Source organism: Eubalaena glacialis, chromosome 13, assembly GCF_028564815.1.
Source record: "Eubalaena glacialis isolate mEubGla1 chromosome 13, mEubGla1.1.hap2.+ XY, whole genome shotgun sequence".
Classification (NCBI taxonomy): Eukaryota; Metazoa; Chordata; class Mammalia; order Artiodactyla; family Balaenidae; genus Eubalaena; species Eubalaena glacialis.
The window spans coordinates 17442018-17466154 of NC_083728.1; positions in this window are offsets into that span (position 1 = coordinate 17442018).

Genomic DNA, 24137 nt, shown 5'->3' on the forward strand with positions numbered 1-24137 from the left:
GGGAAGACAATTAGCTAAGCATTTGGAGAAATACATAATTTGTATAATATGTATATTACATATGTTTTATTTATAAAAATGTAATTCATACCAGAAACCAAAATAAATTCCATGTGGATTAAATATTCCTCAGCAACCAAGACAGAAAGTTACATATTCTCTTGAAAGCAAAATATGAGAAATTAAGGTTAGATGAAGCAATGTTAGAAAATGAATATGCCATTTATACACAATGATGAGAAGTCAGTTAATATCTGTTACTATTTTAATTAATATTTATAGTGTAATATATTTATGTTAATATCTATTTTTATAAAAATACGTTGTTATCCATACCTTTCTAATTATCTACTTAGGGATATCCTGGTCAGTTTTCAGGTGAAAGTCAGAGAGATTTGGGTTCAAATTTAGCCTTCCCTGCAAACTAGCTATGACTGCGTCTATATTTAGATGTTAATTAATTAATTAAACTAATATGTGTTGAGTGACCAATCATGGTGCTAGGATTCCTATACTGTTTTAGCTTTTAGCCTCAATTAATTCACTTGTAAACTAGAGATTACAGTATCTATCTCTTAGGACTGTTGAGAGGTAATAAAAATGGCAAATTGAAGTTTTGGATCAAAACCTGGTATATTTTAGGTGCTCATTCAATGTTGGTGCTTCCTACATCCATAAATTATGCACTACTTCATTTGTAAGTAACCACACAAATCTCCTGAATCATAAAAAATAACATTCAAGAGTCTAATGTCATGGTTAAGAAAGCACAGACTCTGGAATCAGGCTAGGTTCAAACTGTAGCTCTTCTACATGTGAGCTCCGTGACCTTGAACAGGTTACCGAAGTTTTCTGTGCCTCAGTTCCCCATCTATGGATGGTGGACAATAAGGGGATCTACCTAATAAGGATGTTATGAAGATTGAATGAGTTAAGATTTGAAATGCATTTGGAATAATACCCATAACATAATAAGTGCCATATAAAGGTTTGCTACATAGAATGTTTTCGAAATAGATCATGAGGGCAAAAATCACTTTACTCTCTGCATTGAGATTGGAAAATGGTGCTATCATTTTTAGCTCTGTTAAGACCTAACCAGCTTCTGGGAATCAGTCCATGCCTTTTGCCCTGGGCCTAGAGATCCAAAGCCTCATTCACAGCAAAGCAATGAGCTTATGAGGGGAGAGGGCGGGGAGGAAGGGGGGGGAGGTTCTTCAATCACATTAAAATTGTAGCAAATACAAGGAAGTGATTTCAGACCGATTTGCTAATGAATTATTAATCTTAACACTTGTGATAGCATATCTGCAGAGTAAATCATGTTGGTCTAAATAACCCAAATTTACTTATAACTAAGAAAGAAATGAGACCACTTTTCAGTTGTAGAAAAACAATTTCCCATAGATCATGAAGTGTTTCACAAAGATGCTAACAGATTGCTTTCCCGTGGAGAAGAGAGATTGCCCAGCAGCAAGAAAGTTCACAGGGAGCTCCAGCGGTCTGTAGGACACATGTGATCCAGACCCAAGATTGATACTCAGCTGGTTTCCCTGGTACAGCAAACCTCCTGGGGTCTGTTCTGATTGCTCCTGCCCATGCCATATTTGCTATTTAGTATTTTTAATATCATTTCTGTTTGGGACCATGGTTGTTTGATTATCAGGCTGTTTCCATGCACTGGTAGATAGTTAGTTGAAATCCAAGAGACACCAAAAGTAAAATTTGTTTGCTTTGTCAGGTTCCCTCCCTAGACCACTTGGGTACTTTTTTTTTTTTAATTTAATTTAATTTATTTTTTTATACAGCAGGTTCTTATTAGTCATCAATTTTATACATATCAGTGTATACATGTCAATCCCAATTGCCCAATTCATCACAACACCCCACCCCTCCGTGGCTTTCCCCCTTGGTGTCCATACGTTTGTTCTCTACATCTGTGTCTCTATTTCTGCCCTGCAAACCGGTTCTTCTGTACCATTTTTCTAGGTTCCACATATATGTGTTAATATACGATATTTGTTTTTCTCTTTCTGACTTACTTCACTCTGTATGACAGTCCCTAGATCCATCCACGTCTGAACAAATGACCCAGTTTCGTTCCTTTTCATGGCTGAGTAATATTCCATTGTATATATGTACCACATCTTCTTTATCCATTCGTCTGTCGATGGGCATTTAGGTGGCTTCCATGACCTGGCTATTGTAAATAGTGCTGCAATGAACATTGGGGTGCATGTGTCTTTTTGAATTACAGTTTTCATTACAGTAGTGGGATTGCTGGATCATATGGTAATTCTAGTTTTAGTTTTTTAAGGAACCTCCATACTGTTCTCCATAGTGGCTGTATCAATTTACATTCCCACCAAGAGTGCAAGAGGGTTCCCTTTTCTCCACACCCTCTCCAGCATTTGTTGTTTGTAGATTTTCTGATGATGCCCATTCTAACTGGTGTGAGGTGATACCTCATTGTAGGTTTGATTTGCATTTCTCTAATAATTAGTGATGTTGAGCAGCTTTTCATGTGCTTCTTGGCCATCTGTATGTCTTCTTTGGAGAAATGTCTATTTAGGTCTTCTGCCCATTTTTGGATTGGGTTGTTTGTTTTTTTTAATATTGAGATGCATGAGCTGTTTATATATTTTGGAGATTAATCCTTTGTCCATTGATTCGTTTGCAAATATTTTCTCCCATTCTGAGGGTTGTCTTTTCGTCTTGTTTATGGTTTCCTTTGCTGTGCAAAAGCTTTGAAGTTTCATTAGGTCCCATTTGTTTATTTTTGTTTTTATTTCCCTTACTCTAGGAGGTGGATCAAAAAAGATCATGCTGTGATTTATGTCAAAGAGTGTTCTTCCTATGTTTCCCTCTAAGAGTTTTATCGTGTCCGGTCTTACATTTAGGTCTCTAATCCATTTTGAGTTTATTTTTGTGTATGGTGTGAGGGAGTGTTCTAATTTCATTCTTTTACATGTAGCTGTCCAGTTTTCCCAGCACCACCTATTGAAGAGACTGTCTTTTCTCCATTGTATATCCTTGCCTCCTTTGTCATAGATTAGTTGACCATAGGTGCGTGGGTTTATCTCTGGGCTTTCTATCCTGTTCCATCGATCTGTATTTCTGTTTTTGTGCCAGTACCATATTGTCTTGATTACTGTAGCTTTGTAGTATAGTCTGAGGTCAGGGAGTCTGATTCCTCCAGCTCCGTTTTTTTCCCCCAAGACTGCTTTGTCTATTCGGGGTCTTTTGTGACTCCATACAAATTTTAAGATTTTTTGTTCTAGTTCTGTAAAAAATGCCACTGGTAATTTGATAGGGATTGCATTGAATCTGTAGATTGCTTTGGGTAGTGTAGTCATTTTCACAGTGTTGATTCTTCCAATCCAAGAACATGGTATATCTCTCCATCTGTTGGTATCATCTTTAATTTCTTTCACCAGTGTCTTATAGTTTTCTGCATACACGTCTTTTGTCTCCCTAGGTAGGTTTATTCCTAGGTATTTTATTCTTTTTGTTGCAGTGGTAAATGGGAGTGTTTCCTTAATTTCTCTTTCAGATTTTTCATCATTAGTGTATAGGAATGCAAGAGATTTCTGTGCATTAATTTTGTATCCTGCAACTTTACCAAATTCATTGATTAGCTCTAGTAGTTTTCTGGTGGCATCTTTAGGATTCTCTATGTATAGTACCATGTCATCTGCAAACAGTGACAGTTTTACTTCTTCTTTTCCAATTTGTATTCCTTTTATTTCTTTTTCTTCTCTGATTGCTGTGGCTAGGACTTCCAAAATTATGTTGAATAATAGTGGCGAGAGTGGACATCCTTGTCTTGTTCCTGATCTTAGAGGAAATGGATTCAGTTTTTCACCATTGAGAATGATGTTTGCTGTGGGTTTGTCGTATATGGACTTTATTGTGTTGAGGTAGGTTCCCTCTATGCCCACTTTCTGGAGAGTTTTTTATCATAAATGGGTGTTGAATTTTGTCAAAAGCTTTTTCTGCATCTATTGAGACGATCATATGAATTTTATTCTTCAATTTGTTAATATGGTGTATCACATTGATTGATTTGCATATATTGAAGAATCCTTGCATCCCTGGGATAAATCCCACTTGATCATGGTGTATGATCCTTTTAATGTGTTGTTGGATTCTGTTTGCTAGTATTTTGTTGAGGGTTTTTGCATCTATATTCATCAGTGATATTGGTCTGTAATTTTCTTTTTTTGTAGTATCTTTGTCTGGTTTTGGTATCAGGGTGATGGTGGCCTCATAGAATGAGTTGGGAGTGTTCCTCCACAATTTTTTGGAAGAGTTTGAGAAGGATGGGTGTTAGCTCTTCTCTAAATGTTTGATAGAATTCACCTGTGAAGCCATCTGGTCCTGGACTTTTGTTTGTTGGAAGATTTTTAATCACAGTTTCAATTTCATTACTTGTGATTGGTCTGTTCATATTTTCTTTTTCTTCCTGGTTCAGTCTTGGAAGGTTATACCTTTCTAAGAATTTGTCCATTTCTTCCAGGTTGTCCATTTTATTTGCATAGAGTTGCTTGTAGTAGTCTCTTAGGATGCTTTGTATTTCTGCTGTGTCTGTTGTAACTTCTCCTTTTTCATTTCTATTTTTATTGATTTGAGTCCTCTCCCTCTTTTTCTTGATGAGTCTGGCTAATGGTTTATCAATTTTGTTTATCTTCTCAAAGAACCAGCTTTTAGTTTTATTGATCTTTGCTATTGTTTTCTTTGTTTCTATTTCATTTATTTCTGCTCTGATCTTTATGATTTCGCTCCTTCTAATAACTTTGGGTTTTGTTTGTTCTTCTTTCTCAAGTTCCTTTACATGTAAGGTTAGACTGTTTATTTGAGATTTTTCTTCTTTCTTAAGGTAGGCCTGTATAGTTATAAACTTCCCTCTTAGAACTGCTTTTGCTGCATCCCATAGGTTTTGGATCGTCGTGTTTTCATTGTCATTTGTCTCTAGGTATTTTTTGATTTCCTCTTTGATTTCTTCAGTGATCTCTTGATTAGTTAGTAACGTATTGTTTAGACTCCATATGTTTGTGTTTTTTACGTTTTTTCCCCTGTAATTCATTTCTAATCTCATAGCGTTGTGGTCAGAAAAGATGCTTGATATGATTTCAATTTTCTTAAATTTACTGAGGCTTGATTTGTGACCCAAGATGTGATCTATCCTGGAGAATGTTCCATGTGCACTTGAGAAGAAAGTGTAATCTGCTGTTTTTGGATGGAATGTCCTATAAATATCAATTAAATCTATCTAGTCTATTGTGTCATTTAAAGCTTGTGTCTCCTTATTAATTTTCTGTCTGGATGATCTGTCCATTGGTGTAAGTGAGGTGTTAAAGTCCCCACTATTATTGTGTTACTGTCGATTTCCTCTCTTATAGCTGTTAGCAGTTGCCTTATGTATTGGGTGCTCGTATGTTGGGTGCATATATATTTATAATTGTTATATCTTCTTGGATTGATCCCTTGATCATTATGTAGTGTTCTTCCTTGTCTCTTGTAACATTCTTTATCTTAAAGTCTATTTTATGTGATATGAGTATTGCTATTCCAGCTTTCTTTTGATTTCCATTTGCATGGAACATCTTTTTCCATCCCCTAACTTTCAGTCTGTATGTGACCCTAGGTCTGAAGTGGGTCTCTTGTAGACAGCATATATATGGGTCTTGTTTTTGTATCCATTCAGCAAGCCTGTGTCTTTTGGTTGGAGCTTTTAATCCATTCATGTTTAAGATAGTTGTCGATATGTATGTTCCTATTACCATTTTCTTAATTGTTTTGGGTTTGTTTTTGTAGGTCCTTTTCTTCTCTTGTGTTTCCCACTTAGAGAAGTTCCTTTAGCATTTGTTGTAGAACTGGTTTGGTGGTGCTGAATTCTCTTAGCTTTTGCTTGTCTGTAAAGCTTTTGATTTCTCCATTGAATCTGAATGAGATCCTTGCCAGGTAGAGTAATCTTGGTTGTAGGTTCTTCCCTTTATCACTTTAAGTATATCATACCACTCCCTTCTGGCTTGTAGAGTTTCTGCTGAGAAATCAGCTGTTAACCTTATGGGAGTTCCCTTGCATGTTATTTGTCGTCTTTCCCTTGCTGCTTTCAATAATTTTTCTTTGTCTTTAATTTTTGCCAGTTTGATTACTACGTGTCTCGGCATGTTTCTCCTTGGGTTTATCCTGTATGGGACTCGCTGTGCTTCCTGGACTTGGGTGGCTATTTCCTTTCCCATTTTAGGGAAGTTTTCAACCATAATCTCTTCAAATATTTTCTCGGGTCCTTTCTCTCTCTCTTCTCCTTCTGGGACCCCTATAATGTGAATGTTGTTATGTTTAATGTTGTCCCAGAGGTCTCTTAGGCTGTCTTCATTTCTTTTCATTCTTTTTTTTTTTTAGTCTGTTCCACAGCAGTGAATGCCACCATTCTGTCTTCCAGGTCACTTATCCATTCTTCTGCCTCAGTTATTCTGCTCTTGATTCCTTCTAGTGTAGTTTTCATTTCAGTTATTTTGTTGTTCATCTCTGTTTGTTTGTTCTTTAATTCTTTTAGGTCTTTGTTAAACATTTCTTGCATCTTCTCGATCTTTGCCTCCATTCTTTTTCCGAGGTCCTAGATCATCCTCACTATCATTATTCTGAATTCTTTTTCTGGAAGGTTGCCTATCTCCACTTCTTTAGTTGTTTTTCTGGGGTTTTATCTTGTTCCTTCATCTGGTACATAGCCCTCTGCCTTTTCATCTTGTCTATCTTTCTGTGAATGTGGGTTTTTTCCCACAGGCTGAAGGATTGTAGTTCTTCTTGCTTCTGCTGTCTGCCCTCTCCACTCGGGTACTTTGACCCAAGTCTGTGGCCATACCTTAACCTTTTCTTTTTTCTTTGCACAGTTCATTCAGACATGAGTGCATGTTTAACTTAATTTCATAAGAAATTAGGATGAATTAGTGCCAGGTCATTTCCTTAAGCTATAAAGATGTGATAGTGTCCCTGCGTTTTTAACAATTACAAATGAAAAAATACTAAACCACACACAAAAAAGTGGGGTCATCAAGATTCAGAATTTGGGGAGTGTGGAGAAGGCAGTGGGAAAAATAGAGGCGGCTCTCTTTGTAATTCTGAAAGGAGAGAGGGATGAACCAAGAAAAGCAGATCTTAAATGTGTAGGGGTCTGAAGCGAAGAGAAAGGGCAGGAATAGCAAAAAATAAGTCTTTGAAGAATCTTTGCTTTATGAACAGAGAGTGACTCTGGGTATTACAGATCTAAGGAGTTGTCATCTTCTCAATCTTCCACAAGACATGTGTAACTAAGGGGAGTTTAATAGAGGAACTGTTTACACGGGGAGAGCGGAGTTTAGGGAAAGTGACAAGAGCACTGTGGGGAACCCTTCCCACCCCAGGCCTGAAGGAGCAAGAGAATGAAGCAGTGACTGGACCTTGGAGAGGGGTCCAGCTCATTTCGGCTGGGTTCGATTTGGCTTTGTTAACAAACCTCATCCTCAGAATCAATGGCTGATAGTAATTGCTCTGTAGATACCCCAGCTCCTTCTCCCCTCAAATGGGCTCTATACTAGTTCCCAGTGGAGCTTAAGTCCCCATAGCAGGTGGCTTAATAATGCACCCTTTATTGAATGTCTACCAGAAAAAGGGAAAGCAAGGCTTAAATCCCAAGAGAGGGGAGCACTCTGAGGATTGCCAGGTAGGAGTGGTAGCCTTTAGAAGAAGGATGCAGCCAATTTGCAGTCCCCTGGAAGGGAGGGAGCTGGGGGAATAATGATAATAATACCCCAATCATATGCTCCAATATTCGCTCCAGTATTCCAGTCTCTTTTCCTGCGAGCTTTCTCTGAAGCCAGAGAAGTCTTCTCTGCTAACAAGGTAGCACAGAGCGCTGTGGAGTAAACATTGCTCAGAGTGATCTCCACTTCCTGGTGTACACACCCTTGTATATTCCCCACCGATTAAGTGAGGGCCGGACTTATTGACTCACTTCTAATGAATAGAATATGGCAGAAGTAACGGACATCGCTTCTAAGAGCAGACTATAAAAAGACTGGGGTTTCCAGCTTAGGAATATTCTCTCATGCTTTCTCACTCACTCATTCTGAGGGAAGCCAGCTCATGTTGTGAGCTGCCCTGTGGAGGGACCCACAAGGCAAGGAACTGTGGGAAGCCAACAACCACACAGGTGGGCTTGGAAGCAGGTCCTCCCCCAGTTGAGCCTTTCAATGAGACCACAGACTCGGGTGACAGTTTGGCTGCAACCTCATGAGACATCTTAAGTCAGCGACACCCAACTATGCTGTGCCTGGGTGTCTGATCCCCAGAAACTGTACGATAAGACATGTTTGTTATTGTTAAGCTGCTAAGTTTGGGGGAGATGTGTCATATCGAAATTGACAACTAATCTCCTATTTCTCTTCCCTACTTGCCTGCTGGTATTTTCTTCATGTCCCAAATAAACGACGTGCACTTGAATCCATGACTCAAGGTCTGTTTCTGGGGGCAACCCAAACTAAGAAAACACACAAAGAAACAGAGGCTGGGAGAGAGGAAGGAACTTTCTGGAAGTTCTGCTGTGGGCTCAAACATTTGATTCTGAGTCTGGTGCTTATAGCACCACTTCCCACAGGGAGAGTCACTGATCAGGGAAAGGGGTAGCAGCTGAAAGAGTGCTGGACTTGAGGTCAGAGAGCCTGGCTTCAAGCTGTCCCTCTGCCCATTCTTCTGGTGCCGAGGGTATTTGATTCTTCAGGGACTGTTTTCCCAGTTGAAAAACCCTAATGACTAACTCAAGGGGATGAGGATTGAATGAGCTTGAAGCCAATGACCAGGGCTTTGGAAACATGTGACTTAGTGCAAATGTGAGTCATTATTGTAGGCAAAATGGCCATTGGTCCCCAAATCGCTAATCACAGGACCGGCCATGTGACCCTCGAGTGGCATGGGACTTTGAAGCTGCCCCACTGGGCTTTCGGGCCCGATGGGCTTCTGAGCAAGTTCTTTTCTTTGCCTTTAACGCCGAGTGCCCTTGGAGAGGAGGCAAAGCAAGCAGCAACCCAGCCCACTCCGCTCTGGCAACTCAGTGGCTCTCTCAAACAGAAGCATTGTGTCCCAAGGCCCTTTTAAAATAATCCTATCTTGAGATGTTTATATACAAACCTGGGAAAGAATGGGGGTATTATGTCTGTGACAGAAAGTGCTCATAATAAGAAGGCACCATTTCTTGTTCATTTCCAAGGCTGCTCTGAGGGCTGCTGCCATTGGAGCTGGGCCTGGGTGCAATCTGACTTGCTGGATGGGCTTTTCTTGGGGTTTTGTTGGGCCTTGTCAATCAGGCTTGCTGGGGGGAAGGATTGTGTTTTGTCTTGGAGTTCCAGGAGTTTCTCTGCAGCACTGCTTATCTGCCTTGTCACTGGGGCCTGACTTCCTCCACTAGATGGAAGATACACTTCAGAAAAATCACTTTTCTTTGTAATCAAGGCTTATAACATGTTTCAGTGAATTCTTCAGAATCACTTGTAATCATTGTAGAGAGCCCTTGGGGGACGGGGCACGGATGAGTTTGAATGCAGTGTGTGACACACACACACACATCACGGGTTGCCCTCAATTATTCTCTTGTTAGATCTGCCACCAAAACATATCATCTCCAGGCACACCTTCCCAGTACCTCCCCATTATCACAGTTAGCCTATAGTAGGAAAGGCACATTGAGAGAGGTGAGGAAGAAATATATTTTAAAGTGTGGGTGATGTGCCAGGCACAGTGCTGAGAACTCTCTCTCTGTTACCTCATTTTGTCTCCACAACAGTCCTGAGAGGAAAGTACCATCATTATTTCCATTTTGCAGATAAGAAAACAGAAGCTCAGGGAGATGAAGCTAGTTGACCAAGGTCACACAACTAGTAAGTGCTGGAAAAGGGACTCAAACTGTTGTTGTTTCATGCTATAATGGCGCCTCCCAATGATTCAAGAGTTATAGCAAATATTACTGCAGAAACATATTTACTGCTACTGCTATTACCCACTCTTTGCTCCTCCCCCAAGATAAAAACAATGCATGTAATATGATATACTTCAGAAGTGTGATCACTGCTCAGCAAACATTCACTTTCTATATGCTTCCCTGGGAGGCATGCAGTTCTTGGCTCTGGTGATGTTGGGCTTGGCCATGTAGTTTGGTTTGGCCAATGGAGTGTTCCTGGATGTGATATAAGCTGAGGCTTGAGATGTGTTTGCATGGTTCAGCTTGGCTTCTTGCACTCCTACAAGTCAGGCAGCTGCTGGTTCAAGCAGGTTGGGAGACATATAAAGGGAATTGGGATTCAACTCAAGCTTAGAGCCAAGCCTGGCTGAATCCAGCTGGCCCCAGCTGATTTTGCAAATGAATGAACAAGAAAAAAATGCTTATTGCTGTTTATCTGCTATTTGTAGTTGTTTGTTATGCAGCAAAAGCTGACTAATACAACAAGCAAAATGTAAGAAACCAAAATACTTCTTACGTCAGCCTCAAAAGTGTATTTCCTTATAGACATCTGTCCATCCAAACATTTATTGTGCAGCCAGTATGTACCAGGCACTTATAATCATTGTCTGCATTAATTTCTACTGCTGCTGTAACAAATTGCTGCAAATTTAGCAGCTTAAAACCACACACATATATTATCTCACAGTTCTGTAGCAGCCTGGCTCTGCTGGGTGCTCTGCTTAGAATTTCACAAGGCCAAAATCAAGGTGTCGGCGTGGCTGTGATTCTTTCTGGAGGCTCTGAGGATAAATCCAAGTCCAAGCCCATTCAGGTTGTTGCTGGATTCAGTTCCTGGAGGCTGTAGGACTGAGAACCGTGTTTCCTTGCTGAATCTTAGCTAAGGGTCAGCCTTTGCTCCTAGACGCTGCCTTCATTCCTTTGCATGCTGTCTCTGTGGACCCTTCCAGTAAAGATGGGTCAAGTCCCTTTCATGCTTTGAATTTCTCCAGCTTCCCCTTCAGTTACAGCTCTGCAGTTGTAGGGCTGAACGAGACAGATGTGCACTCTACCCTCGTGGAGTGTACATTCTAGAAGAAGAGACAGTTAACAAATATCCCAATTAAAGGGATGAATCCAGATTGTGGTGAGTGCTGGGAAGGAAATTAATAGACCAATGTGATAGAATAGAGGAGGGAGTTTCTAGAGGTAGGGGCATTAACTCTGCTGGTTGTCTCAAAGATTCTACAAAGCAGGAAGGGTAAGCTTGATTAGTTTGTGAGCTCCACTAATGGCTGAAGAATAGAGGTTCCAATCTGGTCTTAGGGCTCCTGATGCCATATTTAACTGTGTGTATATGCCATTGGCTGCCAGCCCTAATCTGGGCATGGGCAGTGGGTGCTGCAGAAATGGCACTGGATGTAGAACCAGAACTATACTCAAGTCAGTTCTCCTTTGCTCACTAGCTCTGCTATCTTGAGAAAGGCAAGAAACCTAGCTGAGCCTCAGTTTCCTTACCTGGAAAATGGGGATATGACCCCTTTCCTGCCTACCTCCTAAGGCTCCTCGTGCTGTTGTAAATATGAGAAGAGGTAAGAACAATGAAGGAAAAGTGTCCATGTGTTGTGGCTGACACTTCCCAGAGCAAGGTGATGTTGGGAGAATGCATGGTTGCTCATGTCCAGAAGATCGCTGGATTTAGGGTGACTAAGGTGTTCCTAGGGGGCTGATTTCCCCCACCCCTGCTGGAGGGCAACCGGGGCAACCCTTCACTGTTGTCTGAAATATGACACACAAGGGTGTCTTGTGACCTGAAGGAGGCTTTTTCTCCCCTAAAAACTTCAAGAGACCTTTTATAAAGCACGATGGAGTTGGCATTGGTTAGGACAGAGGGGTCACTCCTTAGCTCTGCTGGTCTAGCCTCTCCACTCCTCACTCCACTGTTGTCCACTGGGCTGAGTGGTGTGTAGAAAATATGCAGGACTTGGGATAAAGGAGTCTGGAATGGCTTGGATTCAGAGGTGGCTGGTTCCTGCTAGGTAGAGTCAAAAGAGCACTGGTTGAGGAGTCCCTAGGCAAGGAGGCAGTGTGGCATCATGCCCTAGACCGTGGGCCCTGGACCTGGCCTTCTGGATTCAGTCCCAGCTTATCAGCTCTGTGACCTTAAGTAAACTTTCATTTTGCTGAGTCTCAACTATAAAATGGGCACAATAATGGTACCTGCCTTATTGGGCTGGTGAGACATTCCATGGAAGGTGTTGTAGCAGGTGTGCTGGGGCCCTTCTGCTATTCTCTTGACCCTCTCATCACCTGCAGGTTCCTGTACACGCCCGTGGCCTCCTTCCTTAAGCACCTCTGATTCTTTCTGCCCGAGAGCTTCTCTGGCCCCACAAGGGTGCTCAGCCCCGACACGGCGTATCTACAAGTGCCAGAGAATTAATGTCTCAGGAGCGACTCTCAACCCATGAGGGATGGGAGTTGGTGGATAAACCTCACATTCAGTGGAATAATTCTCAAGTGGGTAACACGGAGTTTCCCAAAGTGTTCCCAAAGGGGACAAAGTCCCAGTTGCCTTCAGAGGTGACCTACTCATTATTGCGTGTTTTGTTGGCTTTCCTCCCTTCCCTGTCTCTTTCCCTCACCCTCTCAATGTGCTTCCTGGAATCACCTCCCAAATAAACTACCTGCACCTATATCCTTGACTCAAGGTCTGCTTTGGGGGAACTCAGCCAAGGCAGGGGCTTAGCACAAAGCCTGGCATTTACTAAGTACTCAGCAAGTGGTACTTACCATTGGACTATTATCACCCCTACTACCACCCTGGCTCTGCAGCAGCCCTGGGACATCCGGGGGATGTCCTGTCCCCGCTCTTGCTCTGGCCCAACTTTGAAGAGCACGAGCTCTGGCTGTGAGTTAGAAGGTGGCTGGCCGTGAGTATCGCCCCTTTCCCGAGTTTGGCTTCAGCACCTGCCCATCCAATCTCAGGGAGCTCAGCCAACACTGGCAAGAGTGTATCTTTCCTGCTGGACATGGCTCAGGTCTGGGAGTAAGAGAATCTACTAGCTGCTTAGGTGGCTAAGCCTGTTTCCTTCTCTGTACAGTGGGTGTAATTAAGAGCCTAGGGTTGCTGTCTTAGTCTGTTTGGGCTGCTATAACAGAATCCCATAGATTGGGTGGCTTATAAACAACAGACGTTTATTCCTCACAGTTCTCAAGGCTGGAAGTTCAAGATCAGCATGGTGCCTGAATGGTCTCTCTCCAGTGAGGACCCTTTTCCGTGTTTCAGACTGTTGACTTCTTACCATGTCCTCACATGGTGGAAGGGCAAGGGATCTCTGTGGGGTCTCTTTTATAAGGGCACTGATCCCATTTGTGAGGACTCCACCCTCATGACCTAAGCACCTCTCAAAGACCCCACCTCCTAATCCTGTCACATTGGGGATTAGGATTTCAACATAAGAATTTGAGGTGGGGGAGGACACAAACATTCAGACCATAGCAGTTGTTGAGATAATTAAAGGAGGCAACGCTTATGAAATGTTTCGTACAGTGCCTGGTACAGAGGGAGGACCCAAAACGGTGGCCAGAGATTTTCTCTAGACCAACCTCCCGTGGCATACCTGGAAAACAGAGGCTCAGAGAGTGACCTGTCAAAGCTTTTGAATAGGCAGTCCCACCTGCCATGGGCTGTAGGGGTGGGTGGAGTGGAAGGGTCTGGGTAGGGCCTGAATGACAGCAAGCCTTCTTGTGAAATTTCTGGCCCTGCCAGCATCCACTGATCAAATATTTATCAGACCCTGCAGTGTGCCCATAGCACAGTGCAGAGATGAAAACGACACACATCTGGCCCCTAGGAAGCTCATGGCCAAGCATCAGGCAGGTAAGCCCATGATGGCGCACAATAGAATATGTGTCATATGATGGATGTTTTCAGGACTGTGGGAGAAGCTGATTGGGAAAGCTTCAGATTAAAAGTCTCTGCCCTCTCTTTGGGATAGCTCAGTAATCATGTTAACCATGAACATTTATTGACACTCTGAGACAGGCACAGCTTAAAGCAGTTCACATGAGTTAACTCAGTTGATCCTATACTGATATGGGCCCTGTAAGTATGGACTGTTATTATCATCCTCATTTTACAGATAAGAAACTGAGTCTCAGAGAGGTCATGAGACACAGCTGGTAAGTGGTGGAGCTGGGATTTGAACAGTCTGGATCCAGAGTCCTTACTTTTAACCACCACTCTATGCCCCACCCCAGACTCACAGGGGACCTGTCATCTGGTCATCTGCACTCCCAGGGGTCCTTCGGGGGAATTTGTGTGCAACTTTAGTTAATGATGCTTTGATTAATTTTGGTCCCATGGCTCCTCCCTGGGCTCTGATAAGTTGCAAGTTCCGGGTTTAGTTTGGATTCGCTGGGAAACTTGAGTCAATTGAATGTGCAAGGATTACTGGATGACCACTCTGTCCTGGCTTCCCAAGGCCCCATCCTAGCTTCTAAGTGTGTGGACTTTATCATGGTTTTCCAGGACATGACTGACCACCCAGCCATTTCCATCCTACAGATGGAGGGTTCTGAACCTTCGCAGGGTCACTGATTGTGGTAGATACGGTTATAGTGCCCTAACACGATCCTTTTAATTCCCATCCCACAGCTGCTGTGAGGTTAGCTGCTAATGGCTCACAGCTGCCTCCTGATTAGGGTTGCCATATTTAGCAAATAAATATATTCTATTTTATCTGGCAGCCTCACCTCTTCTCTGGAGAACTGTCCTTGATTGATGGGAGCAACCTACAGCCAATGACTGACTGATACGGAGTCCAAAAGTCTTACCCCTTACCATAGGATGGGGACAACTCCGTGGTACAGTTTATGTTCCAGAGTCCCCCCCATGGATCAGGCCAGGGCTACATATGACCTGAGATCACATCCTTGCTGGGTTCTTTTCCCTTCCTTCTCTTTACAAGTTTCTCCTAAGAGCCTTTGCTCAGTAACTCACAAGATACTGAATCCTTGTTCAAGCTCTCCTTTAGGGAATGCAGATCCCCTTGAGAACATGATAAAAAACTCTAGACTGTCTCCCTAAAAAAAGCACAGATGTACCTACACAACATCGGCACATGGTTTTTGGGATTGACCTTCAAGAGACCCCTCTCACTTCCTCCTGTGTTTCTCAGACCTGTCTGTTTCACCCTCTCAGAGTTGACTACTAGTGACTGTCAGCATCCACTGATCAAATACATTCAAAGGAACGGGAATTAAGCTCCACTTCTTGAGAGGAAGAGCATCACAGAATTTGTGGACATATCTTTAAAGCCACCCCAGTCACTTATGCAATTTTACCTTTAATTTGTGTGATTACTTCATTAATATCTGTTTGGGCTGCACTCTTCAATAAAGAAGAGTCTCATTTTTTTTTTTTTCTTTTTATCACCATGGTATCCCAGCACCCGACACATAGCTAATGCTGAATAAATATTTATTTAATAAATAATAACCTTATTTATTTATTTTTGTCCATACAGTTCAAGAAACGTCTTTGGCAAAGAAGTCATGATCCATTTTTAGTAGCCTGTCACTGAAACTCGGCATATACGTGAAAATGCTTGCAGCTGCCCTTTCAATTCCAGTTTGAGGTTGAGGTATAGAGTATGGAGCCCATGATTTTTTTCTTCATTCATGTTGCAAACGTTTATTGAGCACTTACTACGTGCTGGAAAGAGTTCCAGATACTGAGGGTGTAGAGATTAATAGGATGCACAATGGCTTTATAAATTGAGACATCTACAGGCTAATGTATAAAGTAGCCCAAGGCTTTTGAATCATCTTCAGATATGAAAGACAATAGGCACTTGTGTTAGAAACAGACCCCTTGACATGAGTTTGCAGAAGCTGTTTTATCAGCCCAGCATGTCATCCAAGTGAAGTGGAGTATTTACATTTAATTCCAAACTGACTGTGCCAACATCAGGCCTCTGGTTTTCTTACTTTCGGTCACTGTTTGCAAATGTATAAAAGGTTTTGTCAGAGGAGCTGGATAAAGATGGAAAGGAAATGGCATTATGTATGACTAGTGGGGATCTCAGAGTGGTTGACGCTGAGAAAGTCAGCTCAGGTCACGGGGGCGTTCGTGGAGAGCAAGGATAATGTGAAGAAATGGAATGGGAAAAAAATAAAATAGCAGCAGAAAAAGACTTTGGCCGAGGTGAATGCAGTGTGGTAAGAGGCCTGGTCTGTGGCTCAGTAGACCTCAGTCCAATCCCTGCTCTGCTACAGGGAGACCCACTCTCCCTTTGCTGGGCCTCTGTGTCCTTGCTTGCAGGATGAGTGCATTAGATCAGACCAGAGGTCTTAAAACTTCTTTTTGGTTAGCCTGTCTTCTCTACTATAGCACTGTAACGCAACACACAGATATATAGGACAGGTAAGAGTTAAGCCTCTCTTCTTAGAGGAGTAACAGTAGGGGCTGTATCCATGCTATTGGTGCCTCCTCCATATTCCCTTGCCCTTAAATTTTCAGTACGTTCCACTAAATTCCAACTGCCAGCGTGTGCCTTTTTTTTTTTTTTTTGCCCCAGGGCTTTCTTCAGCTGGCAGAGTCCATTTTGCCACCTACTTGGCAGGTTGGAAGTACTGGGGAATTAACATTCCCCACAAGCAGCCCTCAACCAATGAGTGATGGGAGCTGGGGTATTTATACCATCAGGTGGACCATCTTGAGGCATATGATCTAGATTGGCTCCCAGGGCTCCCCAGAAGCCATAAGCCCTGGGTGCCCACAGTGGCACCTGCATTGCTTACCCACCCTTTACTGGCTGCCTTTTCTTCCATTTCTCACTTGCTCACTCTCCTACTGGTGCTTCCTGGGGTCACCTCCCAAATATGTGACTTGCACTTAAACCCTCGTCTCAAGGTCGACTTCCAGGATGACCCTAACTAAGACAGGGGCTCAGAGTAGAAAATACCCTCCCTCCCTGCTTTCTCACCTCCCAAGACCTCTCTGCAGATCTCCTAGGCCCCAGAGCAGATTACAAACCATTGGACTTAAAAAAATAACAACTCCATTTCTTTATGGCTGCGGCATTTGAAAATATCCACACGTCTCTGCTTTCGTAGAATGTGGTGTATGAAAAGCAACTCTACACTAGCGTTTCCAGGTGAAAAGAAGCAGATTCTTTATAAACCCAAAGTCAAATTGTGCTTCGACTTTGGAGGCAGGTTATTATGAACTAGCTTTCTCTTTTGCTCACTTGCTTTATGGAGTAAGAAAATGAATCTGTGCCAATTGGCAGACATGCCGGCCCCAAGTAAGTTAGGGACAATGAAGCTTGAATGTTTCTGGACTGATAGAGGCACCCCCCTCGTCATGATTGGTGAGTCCCTTTCTGACCCTTCTCCTAACCTTCACATGGAGGAGAGAGGAAGATAATCAGAGCCTTAGCGGTATTTGTCCTCCACAGCTGGGAAGGGAGAACACGAAACGCAAATGTAGCACTCACTGTGGTGCGATGCTCGGATTCCCTCGCCCTTACTGCCTTGAGGCACTGCAGCCTAACTTCCAACTGCTTGCACCTGCGCTTCGTTGCCAGCGGCATGTGGCTGCCTTCCAGGGAATTCACACTCCCTGGGAGCAGCCCTCAAGCTGAGATTGATGGGTGTTGGGGTACCAATATCTCAGCTCCCTAGTCCCTGGGACAGGAAAACTCATGTGTGTGCTACACCGCACGCTGAGCTCCCCTGGAATTTGGTTCCAGGCACCCACAGTGATGATGTGCTGGATAACGCGCCCTGTATTGGCTGCCTTCCCTGCCTTACTTTCCCATTCCTCGACTGCTATTTTGTTGCACCTCCCAAATAAATTCCAGCTGCTCAAATCCTTGTCGCAGAGTCTGCTCTTGGGAGGACCCCAAATGAAAGAAAAATTCCCCAGACAGGTGCTGGGTAGTTTCTGCTTATCCCTCATTTGTCCCTGAAAGCTTCTATTGTAGGTCACAGTGTCAGTTGATGAGCAGATGTTCATGGATGCTGTAAAGTGCCTCTGGGATGGGGACTCAGGTTTCGTGAGACTGTTATGGAACTGAACTTGGGTCTGCTCACCTGCACACAGCAAAGCCACTCTACTGACCCTGGGTTGTGGTGAAGGAAAGTACAGCATTTATTGCAAGGCATGAAGTGGGACCAAGCAAGGAGAATGGGGAGCTCATGCTCAAAAGACCCAAACTCCCTGATGGCTTTTGGGGAAGGGTTTTTAAAGGCAAGGTGAGGGAGAGAGTTGCAGAGTGCCTAATCACCTCGCGGACATTCTTCTGAATTCTTGGTGGTGAGGTAACCTGGTGATATTTCTTTTTAATTTTTAATTTTTTAATAATTTTTATTTTATATTGGAGTATAGTTGATTGACAATGGTGTGTTAGTTTCAGGTGTACAGCAACATGATTCAGTTATACGTATACATGTATCTATTCTTCTTCAAATTCTTTTCCCATTTAGGTTATTAGAGAGTACTGAGCAGAGTTCCCTGTGCTATACAGTAGGTCCTTGTTAGTTGGTTATCTGTTTTAAATATAGCAGTGTGTACACGTCAATCCCATTGGGAGGCTGGTGATATTTTGAGAATTAACATCATCAGCCTTCTGGTTCCAACGGGTCTGGGGTCTAAGTGCTAGTGGTCAGCAGTTAACGTCTCTCACCTGGTAGGGGTTTTAGTATTTGCAAAAGAGCTCAAGGCGATGGCTTAGGATATTATCTATAGCCCTTGAGGAGGAACTAAAGGTCCTTGACTTTGTTTTATGGCTATACTATTGTTATTTTGTCTTGCTTGACTACTTTCCTTTGTTTCTGCCTTTTTCTCACTTCTCTGATTAAATTTGCTCTCTGGAACTTGGGAAGGCCTAGGAGGCTAAAGCTTTTCTACTTCCTTGGGTGTCCCTAGGAAGGCACTGCAGGGTCCTGCTCAGTTTCAAGAGCTGCCCCTAGGAGACCACCATGGGCTGGAGCACAGGTTAAAGGCCACTTGTCCTTCTACGCTGACCACCTGCTTATGGGCCAGACCTGCTCCTCCTGCTTAAGTCCAACCCCATAAGTGGCTCCCATGGCCCCCATGTCACCTGTGGTCTCTGCCCACCACGTCTGCCCTGTATGTTCCAGCAAGAGAAGACTACTCAGAGTCTCCCACCCCTCATTTCCCATCCCTTCCCTGCCAGCTGACTTTTAGGGTTTCCTCTGCCTGTATTGCCCTTCCACACCTTTCCTTTAGCAAAATCCCATCCGTCCTTTAGGATCCAGTCCTAGGATCACCTCCTCCATGCAGCCTCCCCTGTCTCCCTATTTTCATGCATCCTCCTTACCTCCCAGGATCTCTCCTACCACATCTTCACACACTGCACTGAAATCATCAATGCAGGCATCTATCTCCCCACCGGACAGTGGGCTCCCTGAAAACCCAGGCTGTGTCTTATTCAAAGGGTCTGGCACACTGCAGTGCTGGATGTAGGTTGGGTTCCCCAGAAGCAGACTCTGAGTTGGGGATTTGTTTGCAAGTGATTTCCTAAGGAACTGCTTTCAGGAGAAACCAGTAAAGGGAAGGGGGCCAGGGAGGGGCCAAAGATGTGATTTCAGGCGAAAGTCCGCAAGGGGAGTTTTCCACCTGATCCCTGGAGAACTCTGGAGTGGAAATCATGCCTCAGCAAGTGTCCTGGAAGCTGGGATTTTCCTCTCCTGTACCAGCCAGTCACTGACGGAGGGCAGCTCCAGGGAGACACAAACACCAGATAAGTCCACGACTCTGTGTGTGTGTGTTTATGCACGCACACACACAGAGTGGCTCCAGGAGCCCACAGCTGGTCTTCTGGAGAGTCGCAGATGTGGGTCTTCAGAGGCAAAGCCCAGAGGATGAGCCCCCAGAGACCCCAGAGCAGAGTCTACAGTCGCAGCAACAGGGCTGAGAGGTTTGGCTGCGCTCCAAGAGTGTCCACTAGAGGGCTCCCCACATGTCCTATGACTGAAAGAAGTGTGGGCACACCACCTGTGTGGCTCTTTGGTGCCTCAAACTCAGCACATCTCAAACCCAGCTCATCCCATGGCCCATAGGAATGGGAGCTCCCCACTACCATTCTTCCTGTGTTCTCTGGGTCCTTGGCTCCAACACATTCTCAACCTCTGGGGTTTCCTTTGGCCTCAGCTCCTACCCTCATAAGTTCACCCTTCATAAATTCACCCAATTCTTTCAATCCTCCTTCCAAAAATCTTTTGCAAAATCATTCCCTTTCTTCTAGTCTCTTCACCTTGCTGCTACATCCTCAGAACCAAGTAAGGTCCTTGTACACATTGATTGAATGAATGAATAAATGAATGAATGGATGAGTGGTGGCCCAATCAGCTGAAAGGAGTCCAACCTCCTTAGCCTGGTATGCAGTGTTTCCAGGTCCTGGAACACCCTCCTTTCTTAGAGCTTATGAATTCCTAAATAGACATTCTACTTAACGACAACACAAACCACTTAATCTTCTGTGACATAACTTGCGCCTTCTGACCCTCTCACCTTTGCTCTGCTATTCTTCACACCTAAAAAGCCCAATTTCTCATCTCTAATTGTAAAAATCCCGCTCATTTTCTAAAGCCCAGATTCCCCAGCCTTCTTTGAACTTGTGACATTTAGTTTGTTCCTCTCCGAGGGAACCACTAAAAATTTATTTTGGCACCACCATCTTTAAAAGACAATGAGCTTCTCCATATCAAGAGTTGTATGTGTGGTTGACATTAGCTGTTCGCTAAATATTTTGGGTTGTCCCCTCCTGTGGACACATAGTAGGACTGTGTCTTCCTACTCACTTGAACGAAGTCATGACCATGTGACTTGCTTTGGCCAATGAAATATGAGCAGAGTGGTGGGTGTCCCTTCCAGGTGGGATTTTTAAGAGCCAGTGTACGGTCCTCCACATCCCTTTTTCCTGCTTCAGCAATCGTGGAAGGACAGGGATGGAGCTTCTCTCAGCCTGGGTTCCTGAGTGAGGACAATGTCAAGTAGAGGTAGCATAAGCAAGAAATCAGCTTTTGTTGTTTCAAGTCTCTAAGATTTCGGGGTTGTTGTTACACAGCATAAGCTAGCCCCAGAGAATCTAGCATATGTCTTTATGCTGAAGAGCCTCAAGGTATATATGTTGAGTGAAGTCACTAAGAAACTCTACCTCTTAACTGGAGTCACCACCATTCTGTGGCTGAGATGATGGAATGGATAACACCGGTGTGCTCTGGAATTAAGGCATTAAAATATTGAATTTAGATGTAGTTAAGTGAGGCATTGAGTAACTGTCCATTACATTTTCATTGTAGATGGCCAATGAGGTGGTTACATTTTCGAATTGAAAGAATGTCCTCCGTATACTATTTTTTTCCCTCTTTCCTTCCTCCCTTCCTCCACCCCTCCTCCCTTTCTTTTTTTAAAAATACTTGTTTATTTCATTTATTTATTTTCCTTATTTTTTACTTTTATTTTTTGGCTGCATCAGGTCTTAGTTGCGGCACATGGGATCTTTTGTTACGGCCTGCAGGCTCTTCACTGTGGTGCATGGGCTTCTCTCTAGTTGTGGTGTGCATGTTTTCTCTCTCTAGTTGAGGTGGGCAAGCTCAGTAGTTGTGGCGTATGGGCTTAGTTGCCCCGCGGCACGTGGTATCTTAGTTCCCTGACCAGGAATTGAACCCGCGTCCCCTGCATTGGAAGGCGGATTCTTTACCACTCGACCACCAGGGAAGTCCCCCTCCTCCCTTTCTTTCCTTTAAACTTAGTTCTATCTGTTGGTTGAGCATGAAAAGCTTGTATGAGAAGCAGGAATAAGCCAGCCACATGATTTTTAATTTCTTTAAGGTATGAATAAAGAACAGAAAACCTTGCCATAAGAAAAGTAAATTTGTATTTTGAAAACATTCATCTTTAGGCCAGCAGAGACAGTTTTGATCAGATCTTCCATTCCTCAATTTCTCATCCTCTGTATCTCAAATTTCACCCCAGAAGCAAAAGGGATAAGCTTTGGTAATGACAAAATAAATCTAATATTAAATTTTTGCATCACGCTTGTCTCACTTTCTGAGGTTATTTCCTACCATAATGGTCCAGGATCTTTGAAATATCTTAAAGAAAAAAATTTTTTCATCAGTGCCTGCAACAAATGAATCACACAGACAATTTGATGCAATGGCTTTTCTTTTTGTGTGAAGAGCAAGAAATCCTGAGTGAGGAAGCTCAGATTTCACCAACCTCCAGGTTCTGAAATTACTCATCCAGACGTGAAAAAAAATTGAAAAATCAGACAGATCTAGTTTGAAAGAAAAAGAATGGTTGATAGCTTGGGAAGCAAGTAAGTACTCATTTTGCTTTTGTGCTATTGGATGAAGATGCTTGGATCAAAAGAGGACTTGGAAATGTCAAGGAATTGACAGGCAGGGCTAATAGACACAGGCAAAGTGTTTATCATACAAAAAAAGTCATACATCTGGAGTGTCAGCAGCAGCACTCAGCCCAGAGAGCCTCGCATCACCCCTCTTGCCATAACAAAAAACTCATTGACAAGAACTGTCATTGACTCTGCTTTATCTTCTGTGTGCTCCTAAGAGGGCGCATTCCAAGTGCATCCTACGTAAATGGAGGTTTGCTTCCTGACCTGAGAGATCAATTCTCTGTCAAAGAGAGCTGACTGATGGATCACCGTTTGGCTGCCATTGCATTGAAAATCACATCAAATACCTTCTCAAACACACTTCTGAATTACATGCTAGATCTCCAAAGAGGAGGTTACAGATGCATCCACGTAGCTCACCAACCTGCCTGTCTCACAAAGCAAATTAAATGAGGCTGGTGTTCAGCAGTTTGGGCTGTTCTCCCAGCCAGAGGCAACAGACTGTCGGGGTTAATAACACTGATTTTGGAGCCTGGTGGCTGGGTTGGAGCCAGGATCTGCCGCTTATCTGCTCTGTGACCTTGGGCAAATTATTCAACCTCTCTGTTTTGGTTTCCTCAGCTGCCAAATAAGGATAATAATATGGTACCTCCCTCCCTTACTCCTTCTCTCCCTCCCAGGGCTGTATTTTTTACCCCCAATTTTTGTTTGTTTGTTTGTTTGTTTACAACTTTATTGGAGTATAATTGCTTTACAACCTTGTGTTAGTTTCTGCTGTATAACAAAGTGAATCAGCTATATGCATACCTATATCCCCATATCCCCACCCTCTTGCGTCTCCCTCCCACCCTCCTTATCCCACCCCTCTAGGTGGTCGCAAAGCACTGAGCTGATCTCCCTGTGCTATGCGGCTGCTTCCCACTAGCTATCTATTTTACATTTGGTAGTGTATATATGTCCATGCCACTCTCTCACTTCATCCCAGCTTACCCTTCCCCCTCCCCGTGTCCTCAAGTACCTTCTCTACATCTGTGTCTTTATTCCTGTCCTGCCCCTAGGTTCTTCAGAGCCATTTTTTTTTTTTTTTTTAGATTCCATATATATGCATTAGCATACGGTATTTGTTTTTCTCTTTCTGACTTACTTCACTCTGTATGACAGACTCTAGGTCCATCCACCTCACTACAAATAACTCAATTTCGTTTCTTTTTATGGCTGAGTAATATTCCATTGTATATACGTGCCACATCTTCCTTATCCATTCGTCTGTCGATGGACACTTAGGTTGCTTCCACGTCCTGGCTATTGTAAATAGTGCTGCAGTGAACATTGTGGTACATGTATCTTTTTGAATTACGGTTTTCTCAGGGTATATGCCCAGTAGTGGGATTGCCGGGTCATATGGTAGTTCTATTTTTAGTTTTTTAAGGAACGTCCATACTGTTCTCCATAGTGGCTGTATCAATTTACATTCCCACCAACAGTGCAGGAGGGTTCCTCCCCCCAGTTTTATTGACATATAATTGACATACAACACTGTGTAAGTTTAAGGTGTACAACAGAATGATTTGACCTACATACATCATGAAATGATGACCACAATAAGTTTAGTAAATATCCATCATCTCATATAGATACAAAACTAAAGAAATAGAAAAAAATGTTTTTCCTTGTGATGAGAACTCTTAGGATTTATTCCCAGGGCTGTATCTTAACCTGGGTTCTTCAAAAGCAGACCCTGAGACATGGATTTAAGACAAGAAATTAAT